At 37.7% G+C, this 7,352-nt stretch overlaps 1 pseudogene; it reads right to left on the bottom strand.

Annotated features, from left to right (window-relative positions):
• Window positions 1–3,301: 3,301 nt before the first annotated feature.
• LOC113195683 (NADH dehydrogenase [ubiquinone] 1 alpha subcomplex subunit 9, mitochondrial pseudogene) lies at window positions 3,302–4,448 on the bottom strand (annotated as a pseudogene).
• Window positions 4,449–7,352: the final 2,904 nt, after the last annotated feature.

The raw sequence follows: 7,352 nt of genomic DNA, 5'->3' as shown, positions 1-7,352 counted from the left end.
GTCCTGGGTTCCAAAAGTGTTCCAGGGCAGGCTGCAGAATACACTGTGGGACAGAATTTCCTGTGTTTGTCAAAGCAGCCCCATGGTCTGGGTGGATTTGAGGAGACCTAGATCAGACCTCTAAGTGGGCAGTAAGTCCAGAAGATCCTCTTACCTTTAGGAAATTACTTTCTATTTTGCTTGGATGTCTATTTGCCATGCATGAGGTATCTTTGAAGCAGATCTATCCTTGGAGTAAAAATGCCTTCCTTTGTTACACGAGGTCCTTTTTCTCCTGGGGAAAGAGGTTTAATGACTTAATGAGAAGTGCCTGATAGTTACATAGTCAGTGATCATTTCCTAAAACTGTCAAGGGTCTTCCCACATTGTGGGGTTAGAGATAGCTATGGGAGATGACTTTATAGTGTTGTGATAAATAAACTACCTTTGAGGAACTAAATGACTTGAACTTTTTTTTTTGTCCTGCTAATCTTAATTCTTTTTACACCTTCCTTTTACATATAAGTATGATGAGTATTGACTATTGGGGTGAATAAATGAGAGAATAGGAAATATGTGAAGGGATGCACATGTGTTTCTTCTAACAAAGACAGTATTAATTAACTGCATTGGCATCAAGTCTACTCTCAATAGGTCAACATGAATGTCACCCTGCCCTCAAGGAGCATTGACTTCCATGTGGTAAGACATGATAATTCAGGTGTGGGTTTCTCAGTGCATGGACTCCCAACAAATGGCAGCTGGCTTTGTTTTCCTTCCTGTGATAAGATTTTAAATGCCTGCTCCCTGTGATAATGAAGTCATTGTTAATTCTTACATGGTAGCCCCTCAGGCAAATCTCTTTAAAGCACTAATTTCTGAGAGAGCTCAAACCAGACATCAAATTCTACTTTTCATAAAAATTCAATGGAACATCAAGCCAAAGGCAGGACAGATGTTGCCCTTATGAAATGATCAGTGGAACACTTGCTAAAAGTCCATTTATAGGGATATAATTTTATGTAATATGCTTGTTAGTAGTACTCAGAAGGTCTAGCTAATGGTTTGGAGTAAGACCCCCAAACCTGAGTTTTTAATGAGCTCCTTGGGGGATTCTGTTCATGATAATATAGGAGACTTGGTCTGTACTACACACACACACACACACACACACACACACACACACACACTTGCACAAATAGAAACAAATAGGTGCTATTGCTTTTTTTTCCCAAAACAGAAATGAAGGAGCCAAAAATAGATAGATAGATAGATAGATAGATAGATAGATAGATAGATAGATAGATAGGTGGAGTAGGATAGTGAGAGGGTTAATGAGAAGGAACATCTAACTAATCTGATCTCTTGACTTCCATTTCATCTTCTTTCCAATAACTTCTCCATTAGGTCAAAATAGTTTTTTTTTTTTTAAACCACAAACTAGTCAAGCTCTTTTCCTTAAAAATGGTGATAGTTTCTTATTACACAAGGAACAAAGATTAATCCACTGATCATAGCTTTCAGCTGGGCCCTTCCTGCTTTCTCAGCTCCTATAATTTCCCTCCCCTTGTGGCCTGCTCTGGAGTAGCAGGCTCCTGGTCATAGCTCAGCAAGCCTCATACTCCTACATTGCCTTTTAAAAAGACTTCCTCCTGGTTCTCCTCTCCTAGTCTGCATTAACAGGTGTTTACTCTTCAGTACTAAAATAAATTTAAAGCTGTTGGCCTTTCCTGACTAATAGTTTAAGAGATAAACTTGAGAAAATCATATTCAAGATGCAGTTTTTTTGGGGGAAGGATATTGGTGCAAATGCATCTTCTAGGAGATTACTAGAAAACATTGATAGTGAACACTGTTTGGCCTATAGGAGCCACACTGGGAATATTTTTAGCTCAGGATTATTTTAATGTTCTATCTTTATTCTGGAAAAAATAATAGACATACTCTAAAGCTGTATTCATACAAATCATCTCAATGCATTTCCAATGTCAATAGAAGAATATTAGGAATTTCTGTTTTCCCTATCTCAGTATAAAAATTGTGAAAACATGCAAAAAACCTGAAAGAATTGTAGAGTAGATGAATATATGTCAGTCATTTAAATGGGATAGTCAATATTTTGCTAGTTTGTCTTATCATGTATCTATCCTTCTATCTTTTCATCTCCTCATTTAATTGATCCATCTTACTGCACATTTATCTTAAAGAAAAACAGCATTAGAGTTATACCTAGTAGTGGGGATCATTTTGGCATATACATGAACACATGTAACATAATCTGCTACATTTCAAACACCAGTACCTCTTCTTTCCCTCCCCTCCTCCCTCCCCCGATCCCCCTCTTCTACTCTGCTTGTCTTCTACTTTTTAATTTTCTTAGTTATTGCATTATAGTTAAACATAAAACTGAAATTCACTATTTATACATGCATATAGCATAAATGGGTCAATTTCATTTTGCAGATCCTCCATTTTCCCATCCTTCCTCCCTCCCCCTCAATCCTCTTCCTCTATTCCAATGTTCTCCCCTTTATTTTCACAAGATCCCCGCCCTCCCTTTTATAATAGTGTTAGAGTTATCATAGCAGCTGGGTTCATCTCAGTATCTTCATACATTCATGGAATTTGATTTCTGTTCATGTCCTCTTTTCCTTCCCTGATGCTCTACTGATTTTCCTTCCTTCCTTCCTTCCTTCCTTCCTTCCTTCCTTCCTTCCTTCCTTCCTTCCTTCCTTCTTTCCTTTCTCTCTCTCTCTCTCTTTCTCTCTCTCTCTCTCTTTCTCTCTCTCCCTCTCTCCCTCTCTATTTCCTTCCTTTTGATGGGTTCTTCCTGTTTATACATGAAGGTGAAATTCCCTGTGGTATTTTTATATATGCACATAGCATGATGTTTAAAAAATTTATTCTAACTTCTCTCCCTTTCCCAACCCTCCTCTCTCCCTCTTTTTAAGACTCCTTATTTCTCTAGTTTCTGCCAAGAAAACATTCAGTTAAACTTCCCATCTGAAAACTTGTTCATTTAAGCACATGCATTTTTCTTTAATTAATAGAGCATATCTTCACCATAATCTTACATTTTTTTTCCCATCAATGGCATGGTTACTTTGAATAATATTTGAGTACATTTATTTTCTGGTTTCTGACAAAATCCTTCTATTAAACCAGTTCAATAGAAAGCAAAACTTTTTTTTCCTATTGTTTTTTTCTTTTACTTTCAGATGTTTAATAGGAGGATTTTATTCACTATGTACAGGATCCTCTAAAGAATTCAGGTTGCTCAATAGCCAGGTAACTCAAATGACACCAGGCTGCTCAGGGGGTACTAAATGTTGACAGTCTTGGCGGGTTTTATATCCTCAATTTCAGAAGACAGCTAGCAATAAGTGCAATGATGCCATAGCACCTCAAAGGCCTTTAGTTCCAGTGGAACTGCCTGAATATCAAGGTCTTCTAAGCAGGGCAGATTAGGCAATGTCATGTCTCTGATGTGCATCCATCCCACTTTATCCCTTATTGTCCAGGGCTCAAATGGTTTTATTTTAAAGAGTTTTGCTATCAACTGATAGGCAAAGCATGGCAAGGGATAAAAGAGGAAGGATCTTTGAGCCATAGCAAAGAAGTCCTGCACCAGGTCAAAGAGGAGGTACCAACTGGGCCCAACAAAGGCAAAAGTTTTTCCTCTGGCATCTGGGTCTTTAAATGTATTAATAATTCCTTTGGATACATCCACAACATATATTGGTTGTTTCTCAGTCTTCCTGCCCAAGGAAATAAGAGGTGCACCACCAAACCCAACGAATATTTACAATATGGTTGAGGAATCTATCCTCTCTTCCAAAGATGCCTGGTGGTTTTATGATGGTAGATTCTGGAAATGCATTTCTCACTTCCTTCTCTCCAACAGCCTTCTCTCTCAGATATCTAGAAGTGCTTCTAATATCCACATTCAGAGAGGGAAACATGAATGAAATTTTCAACTCCAGCTTCCTTAGAACTTTGAGGTAATGCTTGGGGGAGTCTTCATGAAAAATATCCTCAAAAATCAAAGTTTCTGGTTTCCCAGTCTCATCCAACAAGATTGATGACCACATTGCTGTGTTCCCGTGCTCTTCGGATAGAATCTCTGTCTCTTCCATTCCTTTCCAGAAAGATAATCTGGCCCAGGTCATCCATGGGCTAAAGATATGAAATATCATAAGAATCACACCTATATGGTATGATCCCCCGTGACCCCATCCGTTCAACATGGTTGACAACATATGGGCCAAGGAATCCTGTTGCTCCAAACAAGAGTAGCCATGACCCCACTGACAGAGGAACGCCCACTTTTTCCATGGGGAATGAGAGCATGATGAATCTGGTGACAGGGTGGGCCATGAACCCCAGAAGTGGCTACTGCAGAAAGAAATGGTAGAAGGTGACACTGACAAGGCCCGCACAAACCGGGAGTGAACAGCGGCCGCCATCTTCTGAAAGCAAAACATTTGTAATACTACTAGTTCAGGTATTGTAGACACTGCAAGAAAATTTGATATTTCAAATTTGACTTGGTGCTATGCCATTACTATTTATATGAGGCCAACATAAATAGTTGCTGGGCAACCTCTATCTTCCAGCTTTTGTGTACTCCCTAAAGACAAGTTTCTCAGTACGATCTGTTATCTTTAGCCTAAGAGGCCAAGGATGCTGCTTGGCTAGCAGATGGATGTTTGGAGGTGTAGTCCATGAGGCTGCAGAGCTGCTCAGTGGAATAATGAGAAGTGACACAAGAGTGGGGGATGAGAAGATGGGGGGATGGTACAAAAATTAATAAATCAGATAGTATGTTATTTAGTACTGTAAAATAACTACCCAGGACAACTAAATATGGACATGGTTAAAATGTGGACCTCTGGGAGCTGGACTGGCAGTGGGTGGGGGGGAGTTTTGGTGGGAATCTGCTGGTTCTCATCATAAACCCTCCTGTAACACCAGTCACCATCCTGATCATAGCATAGTGTTTATTTGGGCCAAATCATCTCTAAATTCTTTAAATTCATAATATTTTATATTTTTAAATTTTTCTTATGTTTTACATAATATTTAATCTCCAAGTAATCTTTCAAAAGTCCTGTGAGATAGAATATGGTATTTTTGTGATTTCATAGAAATGGAAACTGAGTCCTGAAGTAAGACTGGAGTCTTTTAACTCAGGACGTGTGTTCTGAAGTCTGTGCTCTTTCCTGTCACATCTTAATAACATTTTATTCCAGGAAAAAAAATTACTTATAAGATAATGTATTTTCAGTCTTCAGTGCCAGAATAACTTTCTCTCCTTAGGAACCAAAACGTTTTCTCTTATCGGATAATAAAACCTGTGTACGTTCTTATTGAAAGCCCTGTTTTGTTTGAGAAACCCAAACACCAATGTCTTACTCAAATAGTATAATGTAGTATAATCCTTATACTTTTTTTTTCCGATCTCACTTTTATCTTTACCCTCTGTGTGTATAGTCAAACTATCCAAAGTAAATAAATAAGTGAATGTATGAATATGTCAATAAATTATTCCATGGCTCACTTCTTTTTCTACTCTGATGATTTTATTTTAAATTGTACACCTTTCATAATGCCTGACATGGTTATAATTTCTGCAGGAAGGCTCTCTGACTATTCCTAATATTCAACATAGCCATCAAACCATTTGCTAACAAAAATTAATGTGGCATTGAAAATGCAATGTGAAAATCTCCATTCAGGGTTTGTTCCAATTAATACATCATTTGCTTTTCGCTAACAAGCAGTTTGTAAAACTGGTGGATTCAGAGTAGAAATTCTGATGTTATCCGGTCACTGTCTGTCTCTTCAAAGGTATGAAGAGAAGACCAGTGGGCTCAGAATGTCTCTGGGAGTTAGGGCTTCTTACTGTTGTAAGGGTACCCACATGGTATTCTACCCCATTATTTCTGAACATTCAGTTTTCTTGAGTGAATTTATTTTTCAACATTCCAATAGACTGCTCTGCCTCCTGAGGGTTATGAGGACAGGACTAGCACTAGGCCTCTGAGCAGACCTGTGAAGGCAAGAGTCCTGGAAACTCCAAAGTGAGGCCCACGCGGACTTGAGGATGGTCTAACTGTTTAACCCCAGGGTCAAGTAGCTCTCATCCCGAAAGACATCACTGCATTAAAGTAGCCTCTTAAAATATCTCCTTAAGGAATAGATCATCACTTAAAATATGGCACAATCTCCTCTTTTCCCCCAAGATTAATAGATTTTTCCCATCTCTGGGACCAAGGTAAGCTCTGAAAATGATTTTATTTAAGCAAAGAAAAAGCAACAACAACAACAACAACAACAACAACAACAAAAACTGCCACAGAGTATACAGCTGCAGCTCAATCTTTCTCAAAACAATCAAAGGAGAAGTCTCTTGTTCCCACTGCAGTACCAGCTCCCAGTGGAGTTGAAATGTAAGTTGAGAGCAAGTTCATGAAGTGTGTATACCTTTGCTAGGAGGACCATGCTACTGTTCTTAGCATATTACTAGGAGTAAATCTCAGAGCTGCAAATGTAATTTTAAAAAAAGATTATTTTAAAGCAGTTTTTCTTTTTAGGAAAGCGTTGTTAGTTGATAAAATTAATTAAGCATCATATGGGAGATAAAATGAAATGACCACTACTAAGCTTTAGAGAAGTTTAGTTTGGGTTCATATGCTCAGAGGTTGGGAAATAAAAAGTAAATTAACATCTGCTGAATTTCTGCTGTAAGTTCCTATTTGGTAACTTAATTCCTTTTACCTGAAACAACACTTTTATAAGGTATATATATATTTATTATTTCAAGTTTAAAGTATAATAAGCCAAGACGCAGAAAAGTGAAAAAACAAACAAACAAACCTAAGTATATTCAATTAAGAAGTGGTAGAAACAAAACTATAACAAAGTCTCACTTCAAAGCCAGACCTCTGTTACAGTCACACCTTTGGGTAGGACTAATTCAGATTTAAAAATAATTAGATGTAAATCACGTGTAACTGGTTTTCTCAAAACCAATAAATAAAATAAAACAAAGTTAAAAACAATATGGTGAAATGATGTGGGCATGAGATGCTGGTTGAAGGATAGATTATGCTTGTTTGGTCTTTTGATTTAGCTACTCCAACTCTGAGATAATGGCTACCAAGCACTGAACTGTTCTGGGTGGATGAAGGACGCTTTGCTTCTGTGTGGGTCTCCATAGAATAAAGAATTGTGATTTTATTCTAAGACCAATGAAATTCCAGAGCATGGAACTTAATTGATCAATCAATGAATCAACTTAATTTTATTAAGTGGCTAGATATAAATTATATTTTAAAAACAACAACAAAGACTTACTTTGGCTACAGTGC

Source organism: Urocitellus parryii, chromosome 7, assembly GCF_045843805.1.
Source record: "Urocitellus parryii isolate mUroPar1 chromosome 7, mUroPar1.hap1, whole genome shotgun sequence".
NCBI lineage: Eukaryota > Metazoa > Chordata > Mammalia > Rodentia > Sciuridae > Urocitellus > Urocitellus parryii.
This window is presented reverse-complemented; position numbering and strand designations above follow the sequence as displayed.